The 16481-nt window shown below is 37.3% G+C and overlaps 1 protein-coding gene across 1 annotated transcript in view; it reads left to right on the top strand.

Annotated features, from left to right (window-relative positions):
• ADGRL2 (adhesion G protein-coupled receptor L2) overlaps positions 1 to 16481 on the top strand; it is a 581138-nt gene that overhangs the window by 321179 nt on the left and 243478 nt on the right. Inside the window, exon 3 of the mRNA XM_053591012.1 lies at positions 13973 to 14014. The gene's annotated coding sequence lies outside the window, so the exon portion shown is untranslated. The remainder of the gene's footprint in view (positions 1 to 13972; positions 14015 to 16481) is intronic.

Raw genomic sequence — 16481 nt, forward strand, 5'->3', positions numbered from 1 at the left:
AGGAGAATCGCGTAAGCCCAGGAGTTGGAGGTTGCTGTGAGCTGTGTGATGCCATGGCACTCTACCGAGGGCCATAAAGTGAGACTCTGTCTCTACAAAAAAAAAAAAAAAAAAGAAAAGAAAAAGAGGAATTTTACAGTGGTCACGCCAATCATGAGATCAATATTAACATCACAAGCCAGTAACAAGGATGCTATGAGGTGAAGATTGCATCACTTTTGCAATATTTATGCAAATAAATAACTTAAATCTAATAATGAGAAAGCAGAAGACAAATCTAAAACAGGGAGCATCTTACCAAACAACCAACTTGTAATCTGGGAGTGTCAAATTCGTGAAAGTCATAGAAAAGCGGAAGAAACCTTCCAGACTGGAAGACCAAAGAGGCCTTATAACTAAATGCAATTCTTTCTTTCTTTTTTTTTTTTTAAACCGAGTCTCACTCTTTCGCCCTGGGTAGAGTGCTGTGGCATCATAGCTCACATTAACCTCAAACTCTTGAGTTCAAGAGATGCTCTTGCCTCAGTTTTTCTATTTTTAGTAGAGACGGCTTCTTGCTCTTGCTCAGGCTGGACTTGAATGCCTGAGCTCAGGAAATCCACCCTTCTTGGCCTTCCAGAGTGCTAGATGTGAACCACCTCACCAGCCCTAAATGCAATTCTTACTTCTGGGTTGGATATTTATGCTATAAAGAATATTACTGAGACAAGTAAAAATGTGAATGGGACCTTAGAATTGTACTTGGTAATTGTATACCAAGTACAAATATCAATATAGTATTATACCAATACTGACTTTCTGATTTTAGTGGTTGTATTTTAGTTATAAAGGAAAACGTCCTTGTTTGTAGGAAATAAATGTTAAAGTATTCAGGAGTAATGGGCAGCATGTTGGCAAATTACTCTCAAATAATTCAGGACAGATGTTATTTGTCATTACAACATTTTTGTGACTTGAGATTGTTTCAAAATAAGACAATTTGGTGGGGCGTGGTGGCTCACTCCTATAATCCTAGCACTCCGGGAGACTGAGGTAGGTGGATTGTTTGACCTCAGGAGTTCCAGAACAGCCTAAGCAAGAGCTAAACCTCATCCCTACTAAAAATAGAAAAACTAACAGGGTGTAGTGGTTCACACCACCTGCAATTCTACCTACTAGGGAGCCTGAGGCAAGAGGATCACTCAAACCCTAGAGTTTGAGGTTGCTGTGAGCTTTATGACACCATAGCACTCCAGGACTACAGTATAAGACTCAGTCTCAAAAAAAAAGAAAGAAAGAAAGAAAAGAAAAAAAAAATTTCAGATTCAATACTTTACATGAAATGTTGTCATAATCCTAAAATAGTTTCAGGTTAGTTTATAGAAAATTCTTTTGTCTTTCACAAAATTTTATGATATCATTTGCCATGATCTGAGTGTTTATGTCCCTCCAAAATTCATGTTGAAATTCTTATCCCAGACATGATGGTATTCAAAGGTCAGGCCTTTGGGAGATGATTGGGTCATGAGTTTGGAGCCCTCCTGAGAGGGGCTAGTGGCTGTGTAAAGAGAGACCCCTCATCCCTTCTAACATGTGAAACTAAAGTGAGAAGGCTCTACCAATGAGGAGTTGAGTCCTCAACAGACATGGAATCTTGGACTTCCCAGCCTCTAGGACTGTAAGGAATAAATCTCTGTAGTTTCTTTTTTTTTTTTTTTTGGCCGGGGCTGGGTTTGAACCCACCACCTCCGGCATATGGGACCGGCACCCTACTCCTTGAGCCACAGGTGCTGCCCGAAATCTCTGTAGTTTCTAAGCCATGCATTTGATAGTATTTTGTTACAGTAGCCCAAACAGATTAAGACACATTCAAAGTATATAATGCAAAGGGATCTCCCCACACTTTTTTTTTTTTTTAATGTATAGTCATTTTTATCTTTATTCTTACAGTTTCCACTGAAAACATCATCCTACAAAGTTACTTAGAGTAAATCTGTTTTTCCCCACCACCTTCACTGAAGTTACATCATACATTTGTAATACCGTTACAATTGGCCCTTGGTATATTTGGGGGATTGGTTCCATGGCCCTTGCATATACCAAAATCTGTGCATACTCAAGTTCTACAGCTGGCCCTGCAGAACTTGTACGTATAAAAAGTCAGCCCTCAATAGATGTGAGTTTCACATTCCATGACTGTTACATTTTCCACCTGCCTTTGGTTGAAAAAATCCTCCTATGAGTGGGCCCTGTGCAGTTTAACCCATGTTGTTTCAGGGTCACCTCTATATTCATTATTCCCAATCTATCCTTGGACTCTCAAATCTAGTTGATTTTGTTTTTTTATTAAATCATGGCTGTGTACATTAATGAGATCATGGGGCACCATACACTGGTTTTAAAGACCGTTTGACACATTTTCATCACACTAGTTAACATAGCCTTCCTGGCATTTTCTTAGTTATTGTATTAAGACATTTACATTCTACATTTACTAAGTTTCACATGTACCCTTGTAAGATACACCGCAGGTGTAATCCCACCAATCACCCTCCCTCCATCCCTTTTCCCCTCTCCCCCTATTCTTAGGTTGTAACTGGGTTATAGCTTTCATGTGAAAGCCATAAATTAGTTTCATAGTAGGGCTGAGTACATTGAATACTTTTTATTCCAATTTTGAGATACTTTACTAAGAATATGTTCCAGCTCCATTCATGTAAACATGAAAGAGGTAAAGTCTCCATCTTTCTTTAAGGCTGTATAATATTCCATGGTCTACATATACCACAATTTATTAATCCATTCGTGGATCAATGGGCACTTGGGCTTTTTCCATGACTTAGCAATTATGAATTAGGCTGCAATAAACATTCTGGTACAAATATCTTTGTTATGATGTGATTTTTGGTCTTCTGGGTATATGCCTAGTAGAGGAATTATAGGATTGAGTGGCAGGTCTATTTTTAGATCTCTAAGTGTTCTCCAAACATCTTTCCAAAAGGAATGTATTAATTTGCATTCCCACCAGCAGCGTAGAAATGTTCCCTTTTATCCACATCCATGCCAACATCTCTGGTCTTGGGATTTTGTGATATGGGCTAATCTTCCTGGAGTTAGATGATATCTCCAAGTAGTTTTGATTTGCATTTCTCTGATGATTAAAGATGATGAGCATCATAACAAACATATTTGTACCAGAATGTTTATATTCTTAAAGTGTTATAATAATGAAGAAAAGTAGTATTCTTTGTGAGAGTTCCAATGAAAACAATTACGACCATCCAGACTTGGTACTGATGGTTATAGTAATGATTTTATGTTTGTTTGTTTGTTTGTTTTTCATCTTATATTAAAGCCTTTTAATATTCTTTGTTTAGTAGGAAGGAGCCAAATATTTACAATCAATATTAAAATACAAGGAATATTATCTAAATAGAAAATCACAATTCTTCCCTAGGGGAAGAAAGCTTAGTAGAAGTATTATAAGGACAGGTAACATTTTTATATTTACTTATATTGCTATACTATCACTGTTTTCAAATAACATGGCAAAAGACAGATTACATTGTTCTCTGCCTATACAAACTTGTGAATTCTCACAAGAGTAGGCCCTGCAGCCATGCTTGAGGACACTCCCAGGATGGTACCGAAGCTATCACTGTGTCTATTCAATGTCATCAGGGTCTGGGTATGCGAAAAAATAACCAAAATTAGAACAGCAAGTAGATGTACAGAGTGGAGGCTGCATATGCTGGCAAAGATATATTTGCTCAAAAGTGTATTGGTACACTTGGGGCAACTGAAATTTTTTCTTTAAAATATGAAAGTACATTTAATAATTTCAGAAATTAAGGCATTGAAATATTCAGTTTGTCAATTTGGAATTTAAAAATTAATTTTTTTAATAAGCTTATCTTTTAGACTAAACTGAATCTTGTACTTGTCTGTGATCGCTTTATTAGCTAGTCAATCTAGCAGTAATTTCTATCATAGCCAACACTTACAATATCTAGAACATTACCATTATTACTCCTGTACTAGGCTAGGGATCACAGAGGTTGACTCTCTTTCCCTAACAGCAAAAAATGTTTAAAGGAGACTATCTTTTTAATATGCCATTGCATGTTTGGGGGAAATATTCTTTATTCTATTGTGAAATTGAGTTGAGGCATAAGGGATTTGGACTATAACTGAAGAGCAGGTAATGAGCCCAGGGCTATCTATTAGCCCCTCACAGAAAAGATTTTACCCATCACTAAGCATCTGCCAGCTGGCAGGGACTTCCTCCCAATCAGGCCTGGTGGCGTGCTGATACAAACCAAGAAATAATAGGAAGGCTTCTTGGACTTCATGTTCTCTTTCCTAATGTCTGAGAAAATTAACTTTTTGGCTCGGCACCTGGGGCTCAAGCCACTAAGGCACCAGCCACATACACCTGAGCTGGCGGGATCAAATCCTGCCCAGGTCTGCCAAAACAACAACGACGGCTGCAACCAAAAAATAGCCAGGCATTGTGGCAGGCGTCTGTAGTCCCAGCTACTTGGGAGGCAGAGACAGGAGAATCACTTGAGCCCAGGAGTTGGAGGTTTGCTGTTGCTGTGAGCTGTGATACCACAGCACTCTATCCAGGGCGACAGTTTGAGGCTCTGTCTCAAAAAAAAAAAGAAAATTAACTTTTCACAAATACTATGATTTGAAGAAATTTATGGTGTTCATTTAAGAAGACCCATACATGAAAAGGCTGAGAACTCCCATCTTCCTGAGGCCAAGTTAGGCTAACATATGAATGCACTGTAGTGGGTTCAAAATCCAATTTTCTTGCTTTATAGCTAAGGCAACTTAGGCAAATTCCATAATCTCTTTTTGCACATCTCACATAAAAGGAGAGTAATAAGAATATCCACGTGGTTATGAGCATTAAATAAGACAATATATATAAGTACCTTAAAGTAGTATCAGGGACATTGGGGACACTTACCAATTACTAGCCATGGTTGTAACTATTGGAGATAAGAACACAGAGGAAAATAACAACCAAAAATGTAAACTACATTAAGAAATCAGTGATTTCTTAGAACACATTTTGGGAATTCTCTGAATAAATATCTTTCCTGACATGTGCCCGACACAGTATTAGGTCACACACAAAAAAGTTTTTTTAAAAATTCATCTACATATTTGGGTAGATGAATATTAGTAGTACTACTAATAGTATTACTCCCAACATTATCATAACAATTTAATTATAAAAATCCTTAAGAATTTGGCACTACTAGTAACCACTCAAAACCCTGGGCTATTGTTAATTATCATCATTATTGCTATGATATAGTAAGTTCATAGCAGAGTTTCAGAAATACATACAGGGGCATAATTATAATTTTATAATATTATAAGAACAGAAGAACTAACATTTTAAGCCACATTAAGAATGAACACAGTTTTTCCAGATGCAGAGGAGGGAGGAGCATTCATGGACTCCCCATGTGTTTTACCTAAACTTGACTTGCTTCCAAAAAGTCTCTAGGGCCCACAATCACTTCACTGAGAAACTGCTTTGGAATTGAGCTTGTTCACACAAACTAATCAATCAACAGGTAATTGAGCGCCAGATCTGTGAAATATGCAGAGGAAGTGCAGACAGCCTCCCAGCTGGTTTTCCTATATCCACAATCTCTTTTCTGTAGCAGACTTTTCATGAGGTTGACGCACTAACCTCCCTAAAGTGCAGTTTTCATCATGCCGGAACTACAAGGGACATGAGTGGTTCTCCAATGCCTGCGGTATCAAGCCCGGATAACTCTGTCTAGATTTAAGGATCCTCCACAGTCTTCCAATTCAGAGTAGGGACACCTGGGATTGGTTAGAAGTAGATAATCTCACACCTCAATCCAGACCTACTAAATTAGGGTCTTCATTTTAACAAGATCCCGAGGTATGCAAGTTAGAGAAACGCTTTTCTACAATATCCTGTAAACTGTAAATCAGACAAAAATCACCAACCTATGACATAACCAACGGTCCCATCTAGAAGAATTAAATCTTTTCAGTTAGTTCTATGCATCCAAAGCCATCTCTTTGTTCCTGCTCTTAATTCTATGAGTAATACTCTATTTCTTGGATACCTATATCTAAATTTCACCTGTACTTAGAGGCCTGTAAAACTATCCTCCATATGAAGATAAAAAAGGAAACATCTTCCTTGAAACTAAGACTATTTCAAACCGTACTAATTTTCCTGAATACTTCTTCAAACTAAATCAACACCATTTCATTCTTTTCCTTGTTATTCATTGAATAAGCATTTCCTGTCCCTACTGTCAGTCAGCTCTGAGTCAGAGCTATAATGGATCATCAGAGACGCCTTTAGTCCCACAGGCAAGAGGAGCCTGTGAGTAGAGGTGAGGGTGCCCCACCGTATTGGATAAGGCCACATAATTTGTGCTTTTCTTGTTAAAGGTATTTAAACAAAGTAACATTTTGTAATATTGTTGAAGCGTAGTAAAAACTTCATGATATGAAATAGATTAAACATTTTGGCCAGGCATGGTGGCTCTTGCCTGTAAACCTAGCACTCTGAGAAACCACAGCAGGAGAATCCCTTCAGCTAAGGAGTTCAAGACCAGCCTGAGCCAGAACAAGATCCTATTTCTAAAAAGTAGAAAAAATTAACCAGGTGTTTTGGCAGGTACCTGTAGTCCCAGCTACTTGGGAGGCTGAGGCAGGAGGATGGCTTGAACCTAAGAATTTGAGACTGCTGTGAGCGAGGCTGATGCCCAGGGAATCTAGCTTGGGTAACAGAGTAAGACTCTGTGTTCAAATAAAAAGAAAAGAAAAGAAATAGATTAAACATTTCAACTGATAAGAGCAAGGCACAGAGACATTGTGTTTTGTTTCATGCTAATTATTCCTCATAAGTAGCCTTGTAACAAATGCTCATTGTAAATGTTCATTGTACATTTTTTTTTTTTTTTATTGTTGGGGATTCATTGAGGGTACAATAAGCCAGGTTACACTGATTGCAATTGTTAGGTAAAGTCCCTCTTGCAATCATGTCTTGCCCCCTGTACATTTTTTTTTAATTGGGCAACAATATGTCTTCATTCATTCAACAAATTCTAGAATTTTCAAATAGCTTCTATTTGTCCTTTTCTGACTTCTTACATTTTAGACATGGTAAGCACTAAATAAATACTTGTTGATTGAAGACAGTCTTTGATCTGAAGCTGGGGACGGGGTTTCCACACATGGAACAACAATTGCACAAATGTACCCCTTTCCTCCCACTGCTGTTCATGACATCAAGAAACGTTCACGAATTTGCAATGACACTTTGGTTTACTGGTAGTATCTTTTGGATCAAAAAGTTCCTCTAGGGTCCCATGGAAGTTTCTGTTTCTTTATAGCTACTGTTTGCAACCACCAGAGACTGTGTTGGAGTAGAGCCAACCAAATGGAACTGGCTAGTAAAAGCTTTTGTGGGTGAGCAGGTTGGAAACAGGTTTCATGACCATTCGCTAGCAAAAGCTCAGCGGGAGGAATTTTAACCAACATAAGCACAAGTAAAGGTTTGATTTGAAGGAGGCTGGAGGGAAAGGGGACATAAAATAATGAAGTATGTAACAGCCTATATTCTTTAATAGTAAAAATAAAAGTTAGCTTTCTTGTTGTTGCAAAACTACTCATCAGTTCTTTGGGTAAAAACAGATGGTTCTGGGCGGCGCCTGTGGCTCAGTCAGTAAGGCGCCGGCCCCATATACCGAGGGTAGCGGGTTCAAACCCGGCCCCGGCTGAACTGCAACCAAAAAATAGCCGGGCGTTGTGGCGGGCGCCTGTAGTCCCAGCTGCTCGGGAGGCTGAGGCAAGAGAATCGCTTAAGCCCAGGAGTTGGAGGTTGCTGTGAGCTGTGTGAGGCCACGGCACTCTACCGGGGGCCATTAAGTGAGACTCTGTCTCTACAAAAAAAAAAAAAAAAAAAAAAAAAACAGATGGTTCTGGTAGACAGCCAATGTTGTAAAGACCTCATGCTCCAAGCAGCCGCACTGGAGTGCATTATGGTTCAATGTTACGCAAGACCTTTGAGAGCCCCTTGGTTCCTTCAGTGCAATTGAGAGTGGGGGGTCATATAAGGAAACATAAAAATCAAAGTGAGCAGAAACTCTATTTCCAACTAACATGCACTAGAACCTTACAAGATCTGATAGTAGATGAAAAGAGCATATTACTTTGACTCAAGAATCAGCAATTACTTTATATTTATCATCTTCAAATTGGTTACAACTTTCCATTATCTTACTCAGCGATCTTGCTGAAGACAAGTTTTCCCACCCGATGTGCAATTTTCTCTTCAACTTTTAATTTCTCTGGATACAGAAGAAAAGCTCTGGACCCTTAATGGAGCAATTATTGCTTAAGTGAGTGTGGAGTTTGAGGATAGTGCCAAAATCCTCCTTTCATCTAGAGAACAAGTCTGACTGAGGCAGCAGCTTAAGCTCTGTCTGCAGCACCTGGTTTTAGACAGAGGAGCCAGATCAAGCCTGGAAGGGGACCCCATTCTTCACTGCAGGTCACGCCCTGCCGTCTCCCTACGTTCTTGAATGAATGCCAACTAGGACTGAGTCACATGTCTCCTTGCAGGTTTTAGGTAACTCTTCAGGAAGAACTGATTGTTTTTCTCATTTAGACTGTTTCTCCAGAGTAGAATTTGCAAACTTGTTGCTGAATATGCTGTTTGCAGATCATTGCTGGGTTTCACACTAGTACTTGAAACATTCATTAAGAAGCAACTCATTGGGTGGCGCCTGTGGCTCAGTCGGTAAGGCGCCGGCCCCATATACCGAGGGTGGCGGGTTCAAACCCGGCCCCAGCCAAACTGCAACCAGAAAATAGCCGGGCGTTGTGGCGGGTGCTTGTGGTCCCAGCTACTCGGGAGGCTGAGGCAAGAGAATCGCTTAAGCCCAGGAGTTGGAGGTTGCTGTGAGCTGTGTGAGGCCACGGCACTCTACCGAGGGCCATAAAGTAAGACTCTGTCTCTACCAAAAAAAAAAAAAAGCAACTCATCTTAACTCCCAGATCTAAATTTGTGGAGTGGGTCCACCTCATTCTCTATGAGATCGTCCCAGAATTTAAGCAACAGAAAATAACAAGTTCATAAGCTAACAGTTCACTGGAATATGCCTTCGCAAGGAACTTACTGCTTCATAGCTTGTGCCATGGTTTCAGCAATTCTAATTGTTTTAAGTGTTTTTTTTTTCTTTTTTAAAAAATACTGGACTGTCTTAGATTTTTAAGACATTTACTCTGTCCTTTACATAAGAAGTTCTTCAAATATTTCAAGATAGGTTCCAGGCTTCCTTTATATGTATGTATAGATTTCTCTTTTAAATGAAACTTCTCTTATTCTTTTAGCTACTCCTAAGGTTATAAAACTTCATCATGAATGACAAGTTAGGTTTTTTTGTTTGTTTGTTTGTTTTTTTGAGACAGAGTCTCACTTTGTCACCCTGGGGTAGAGGTGGCGTGGCATCATAGCTTACAGCAACCTCAAGCTCTTGGGCTCAAGCCATCCTCCTGCCTCAGTCTCCTGAGTAACTGGGACTACAGGCCACAATGTCCAGTTATTTTTAGAGACAGGGACTTGCTCTTGCTCAGACTGGTCTCAAACTCCCGAGCTCAAGCAATCCTCCCACCTCGGCCTCCCAGTGTGCTAGGATGACAGATGTGAGCCACTGTGCCCAGCCTAAGAAATTAGTTTTTCAATAACAACCTTTTGAACTAGCCTGCTTATACTGACCTCAACTGAAGATAAAAAACAACCATATAAAATCTGTATTTTAAATAATCTTTTTATGTTTGGTTAAGTTTTGGTTGGTATAATTAGTCATCTGTAATACATAAGATATGATCTAGAAGTTGCTTTTTAAACCTCAGACTGATAAACCAACTCCAGTAAGCATCTTTTTGGTTGTCTCCTTTAATGAAAATATTACTAGACCCTACTAAAAAGTGATTGAAAAAACATACTGAAATATTACTGCCAGCTACTGGTATAAAACTTCTCATCAGAGAACTATCACAACTTTAGGATAAAATGTTAGCTCTCTAAATACAATTTTTTTCAGCTGTTAAAATTGTTAGGAAGCTCTTAGATCACTCTGCTTCTTAATTACAGTTAAAAACACTTTTATTACACAGTATCATATTAAAATGCAGTCACTATAAAACTCAAAAACATTTATGAAAATATCATTAGCTAACATTTTAAATCAGAATTCAAGACAGTTTGACTATTCCTTCCATGCCCACAAGAGTTTTTTCCCGGTCTTTACAAAGCGTTAAAGTGACTTGTCCAACAATGTATGTTTAATAGTCACCCAAGTGACAGCAACATTTTAAGGCATCCTGCCACTACTTCTCATTAAAATTGCTGTATTCCTGAAGCTTGGCCACATTTTCTTTATGCTTAGCCCTTCATTTATGTCTGATAGTCTACAGTTTCCCTCCTATATCAGATTTTGCTTTGTCTTTAGTATTTTCTTCTATCTTTTGTATTTTCCTTAGTTTTCTTACTGGTATTCAAGAATTAGGAAAAAGATCTTTGATGTGCAAACTAAAGTATATCCGGATAAAAGGTAAATAATCCCATAGGCTGTGGCGGAGGGTTGATATTTGAACACTGGAGGTTATTTTTTGTCATGAGTTCACTCTCCTATTCAGGTTAGGTGAGCCAAGGTAGCAACTGGCTGGCCTGAGCTTTGAATTGCTGAAAAACTTCTCAAAAAGGAACAGCGACAAAAAATAATCAATGAAGTGGGAAGGTCCAAATATATCTTCTTATCAAGTCTTATACTTGTCCAACAGTTATAAGCCTCTCGGAAAACATTTAGATGTGTGGGTGGAGGCAAGTTGCCCATTAAATTGTAAGAGGTGTTATCAGATTCATCAGGACTTGGTTGTAAATTTGACTGCACAGTTTGGCTCATAGAGGAATGAGGAGGGAATATCTGATTAAAGTGTGCTGTTGCTGCTGAGGCAACTGAATGTTGCCATAGCAATTGAGATGAAATGTGCAAGAAGTGAGATAATTAAATCTAACCCCTTTAGTAGTTCTGACAGTCAATGTACTGCCAATAGAAAAGTTATCTACTGGTATTAAGATAAAACACATTCCTCACAAGAACATCTCCTTACTAGTATTTTGTTGTTCCTTTTCTAAATACATTGCTTTAGGTGTCTAATTTGAATGTTCTCTTTTAATAATCAAATACTGTTTTGACCTTGGTCTACAACAGCCTAGAATTTCTGCTGGTTTATTGTATCATGGGAGCAGACAGCTCTAAAAAATATCCAATTTTTCCCGTCTAGTTCTAAAAAAAAAAAAGTATAAGCTCAAAGCTGTCACATTTGAGCTTGGAATTTATAATATCTAGAACGTGCTGCCCTCTTCAGGAGCTGATGCCTAAAAATGCTTTTTTTTTTATAAAAAAGGAGATTAGAAACTATAAATATGAGTTGTACTATCAAAAATTGTATTAATAATTCTTTAGGATTAAGTACCACATATAATTAAATAGTTCTAAGGTTAAACTGTTTCCCTTAAAGCTTACATTAAAAAATCAGTATATAAAATTTTGATGGAAATTATTAATATTTATAATTAAATACAAATAATAATTTCCTGAAAGGACACTATTATCATGATAGAGCGAATTCCCCAAACATTACAGAATTTCAAACTTCCTTTATTATCCAAATGTTTTAAAAAGTAAAAAATCTTTAAAAAAGGGCGGCGCCTGTGGCTCAGTGGGTAGGGCGCCGGTCCCATATGCCGGAGGTGGCGGGTTCAAACCCAGCCCCGGCCAAATTAAAAAAAAAAAAAAAAAAAATCTTTAAAAAGAAGTTATTTTCTATGTGAAATTCTAAGTAGAACACCCTTCACATTCTAATTTTATTTTTTAGCAAATTTATTTTTAAATTTGGGAACATTAGCACTTACAGTTTGAAGTTTTTGCTTGCTTTCATTTACAGAAACACTCTTTTGAGGAATAATGATTTCATATATATTAATACATTGTAATTTTTATTCAAAATAAATTCACTGGTAAAAAAATATTTAAGCATCCTGGGCAGCGCCTGTGGCTCAAAGGAGCAGGGTGCCATCCCCATATACTAGAGGTGGCGAGTTCAAACCTAGCCCCAGCCAAAAACTGAAAAAACAAACAAACAAACAACAACAAAAAAATATATATTATATATATGTGCATCCAAAATATCATTATCTGGAAGCAAATCCCTTTCATGTATATGTTATCTATTAAAATTTCCTTGCTATTATACAGTTCTGACAGAAGGCTATGAACTTAGTGTATTTTTCTCTTAATTAGATTTATGATACTTAAAGAAAGGAACAGAAAATGACCAATGCTTAATAATATTATCAGGATGTAAGAAAAGAATGTTTTTTACATCTTGATCTATTCCTTTATATTAGAATCATTAACACAAAGGAAGATGACTATGTACTAATTATTAAAAATATAAGTAAGCATCGGGCACAGGGGCTCACACCTGTAATCCTAGCACACTGGGAGGCTGAGGCGGGAGGATCCCTTGAGCTCAGAAGTTTGAGACCAGCCTGAGCAAGAATGAGACCCTGTCTTTATTAAAAAATAGAAAAATTAGCCAGGCACTAGGGCAAGGGCCTATAGTGCCAACTACTTGGGAGGCTAAGGCAAGAGGATAGCTTGAACCCAGAAGTGTGAGGTTGCTATGAACTAGGATGACGCCATGGCACTCTAGCCTGGGTAGCAGAGTGAGACTCTGTCTCAAAACAAACAAATGAACAATATATATATTGTTTATATATATGTAAATATATATTTTTTATATATAAAATATTTATTGTTTATATATGTTAACAATATATATTGTTAAACGTATATACATTATATTGTTATATGTATGTTAACATAACATATATTGTATAAACAACATATATATTGTTAACATATATATAGTTTATATATATATTAAAGTAAATATGAATTAGAAATTTTAAGAATGTAATGAGTTTAAGAACAAATGTCTTTTCAAAATATAATCTTGTTCTAATTCTTTTCATCTGATGTAATTTAAAAAACCTTGTAGGTGGGCGGCGCCTGTGGCTCAGTGAGTAGGGCGCCTGTGGCTCAGTGAGTAGGGCGCCAGCCCCATATGCCGAGGGTGGCGGGTTCAAACCCAGCCCCGGCCAAACTGCAACCAAAAACTAGCCGGGCGTTGTGGCGGGTGCCTGTAGTCCCAGCTGCTCGGGAGGCTGAGGCAAGAGAATCGCGTAAGCCCAAGAGTTAAGAGGTTGCTGTGAGCCGTGTGACGCCACGGCACTCTAGCTGAGGGTGGTACAGTGAGACTCTGTCTCTACAAAAAAAAAAAAAAAACAAAAAAAAAAACCTTGTAGGTAATCAACAGAAAACAAGAAAATGAATAGTTTTTGATTTTGAAAAAATGGGAGCTTAGAGTCCTAATTTTGTTTCTTCACTCCTACATCTGACTTCTAGTTCCAGATTCCACACAAGAAATTTATGTATATTTAAATGGATGTAATGATTATTAAGGTTGACTTTAGGGAAATAGAATGCCCCCCAATTTTCCCTTACAGAATTTTAGGTATCGCCGTCCAATTTGTATCAATGAAAAATTCAACTGAGCTAGAGAGCAAAGGGGGGAAAATGACAAATTTCTTTTAGCCCCATATTTGTTTGTGGGAAATAAAATATTTTATTCCTGTATTTAAAAGGACCTATGAAAATAATTGCTAATCCTAAAGCGGCTGTCCCAAACCAGATAATATATGTTCAAGGATTCTTAGATCACTGATTTGTGTTTTCTGCAATACAGTTACTTCATTTTTGTCTTGCTACTGATGCATTACATTTGGCCATTCGGGACATCCCTGTGGATGGAGGTATAACAAATAATAATTTTTTTTTCTTTGCAGGGTATTTATGGCACAATGATAAATTTCATCTGTCCCAGAATGGTAAGTAAAGAGCTCTTTCTTTATTTGATAGAACAAAACACAAATAAGAAAAAGTGAATGGTTATAATAAAAGCGAAGTATTATTCACTAAAGTATTATGTGATAATTACAGGCAGTTTACACTTTTGCAAATAAATGGATGCTGTATTCAAATTCTGTAAGCATTCCAAAATTCTCACTAAATATGCTACAGGCTCTTCAGAGGGAATATAAGTTTTTGTTTTCTTTGTTGGATTGCAGTTGAACAGAGTGCATTCAACATTTTGTTTTCTGGGGTAATTTATTTTAAAATATACACAGATAAAGAAATAAATATGGTTTGCCATCTATAAGCAGAAAGAGAAAACATATCTGTGATACACACTGAGGGTGGATAAGAGCTCTTTGGAATTTTTACTGTTGCATAAAAACTGATTGTAATTTATGTTTGACCAGGGCTTTGCAGCATCTGTGATTTTAAAAAATGTTTATTTTCTAAAAGCATATGTCAACTTCTCCTAGGCAGGCTAGCTACTGTATGATTTGGGGTAAACACACAGTTTTGCTGTTTTTGTGCTTTTATGACTTAAAAAGGTAATGTTTAGTTTTAGGCTTGATCATAACCTCTTTAAAATCCAAATAACAACACAAATTAATCTTGTTGAATTGGAAAGGTCAGTGTAAAATTATATTTCTCAGCAAGTTATTCCTTTACATAAAATTATAACAGAATTGGTTCTCTGATTATCTAGGCACAACTCAAAACAAAACTATCAAAGTAGAGAGGGTCAGGAGGAAAGCATGCAGAAGTTATTCTCAGCTGTTCTCCAGCAGAATGAACGGAGAGACCAAAGACTAGCTGTATGTTTTTGAGTAAGATACATCATATACTTGAGTTTAAAATTCCTGAGCTGAGGGTGGCGCCTGTGGCTCAACGGTTAGGGCGCCGGTCCCATATGCCGGAGGTGGCGGGTTCAAGCCCAGCCCCGGCCAAAAAAAAAAAAAAAAAAAAAAAAAAAAATTCCTGAGCTGTTACATCAGAGAGTTATATTGGAATATTTTTGATAAAGTCGAAATTCCTTTCTAGCCCAAGCATTTTACCATAAAGTGATATATCCTTGAACTTATTATACATCGTATAAAATAATATTGCAAGACTTGGAGTCATTAGAATGAAAAGATTCTAATGATTAAAGGGTTAAGTCTCATTCACTTAAGTGAGACTCATGCCCAAATTTGGTTGAAAGTCTCATCAAATTGTGTAAGTAAAGGATTATATATTGTCTATTTTTATAAAATTCATTTCATATTGCTATTTTAAAAGTGTTAACTAAAAATTTAAGCTAAATTTCCTCCCTTTATTCTGAGTACCATAACATTGCAAATGGTCTGCAAGAGAAAAATCTAGCATTGATCTTTTCTAAAGGGTGAAGAACCAAATTCATGCTGATTTGTGTAAATACAGAAACGTATGTTTTGGGCAGTACCTGTAGCTCAGTGGGTAGGGCACCAGCCACATACACTGAGGCTGGCAGGTTTGAGTCCTAGCCCAGGCCTGCTAAACAGCAATGACAACTGTAACCAAAAGAATGGCCGGGCATTGTGGTGGGAGCCTGTAGTCCCAGCTACTTGGGAGGCTGAGGCAAGAGAATTTCTTAAGCCCAAGAGTTTGAGGTTGCTGTAAGCTGTCACGCCACAGCACTCTACAGAGGGCAACATAGTAAGATTGTCTCAAAAAAAAAAAGAAATGTATATTTCACCTGAAATAACTTTATATTGCCAAACATCTAATTTGGCATGCTGGGGAATCACATATTTAAACTCGTAATTTCCTTTTTTTATCCACTTTAGTAAACAACATTAATGTCATTTTAGAAAGAAATTAAATTTACCTCCTGTCTATAACCAAGATCAGGGGCAATGTAACAAATTATTGGGTAAATAAAACATCTGCTCATTCAAAGTATTGATTTCTGATTCATAAGTATGCTAATTTAAGCAAACAGCCAAAGTTCTGAAAAACTATGTGAACGTAATTGAAATGTAAATATGAATTTTATTGACATGTATCTATTAAACGAAACTTTAAAACAGAATAAATCCTCAGCATTTCATTTTTTTCCCTAAGAGATTAATGATAAATACCAACTACTTAGGTAAAGTACATCTTTTAATGTAATTAATCTTCACTTCAGCAAAATAGCTCTCCCCTCTCATTTCCTGGCCTGGCTGTACTTCACAAAAGTTGAATACATAGTTCTGTGAACAGTCACACCATCTACTCTTCAACAATAATAAAATATTCTTTATTTTTGAACATGTTAATAAAAACGTATTACCTCATTTCATTAAGAACACAAGTTCCGGCTTGGCACCCGTTGCTCAGTGGTTAGGGCATGGGCCACATACATTGAGGCTGGCGGATTCAGACCCGGCCCTGGCCAACTAAACAACAATGACAACAACAACAACAACAAAAATAGCCAGG

Source organism: Nycticebus coucang, chromosome 5 (genome assembly GCF_027406575.1).
Source record: "Nycticebus coucang isolate mNycCou1 chromosome 5, mNycCou1.pri, whole genome shotgun sequence".
NCBI lineage: Eukaryota > Metazoa > Chordata > Mammalia > Primates > Lorisidae > Nycticebus > Nycticebus coucang.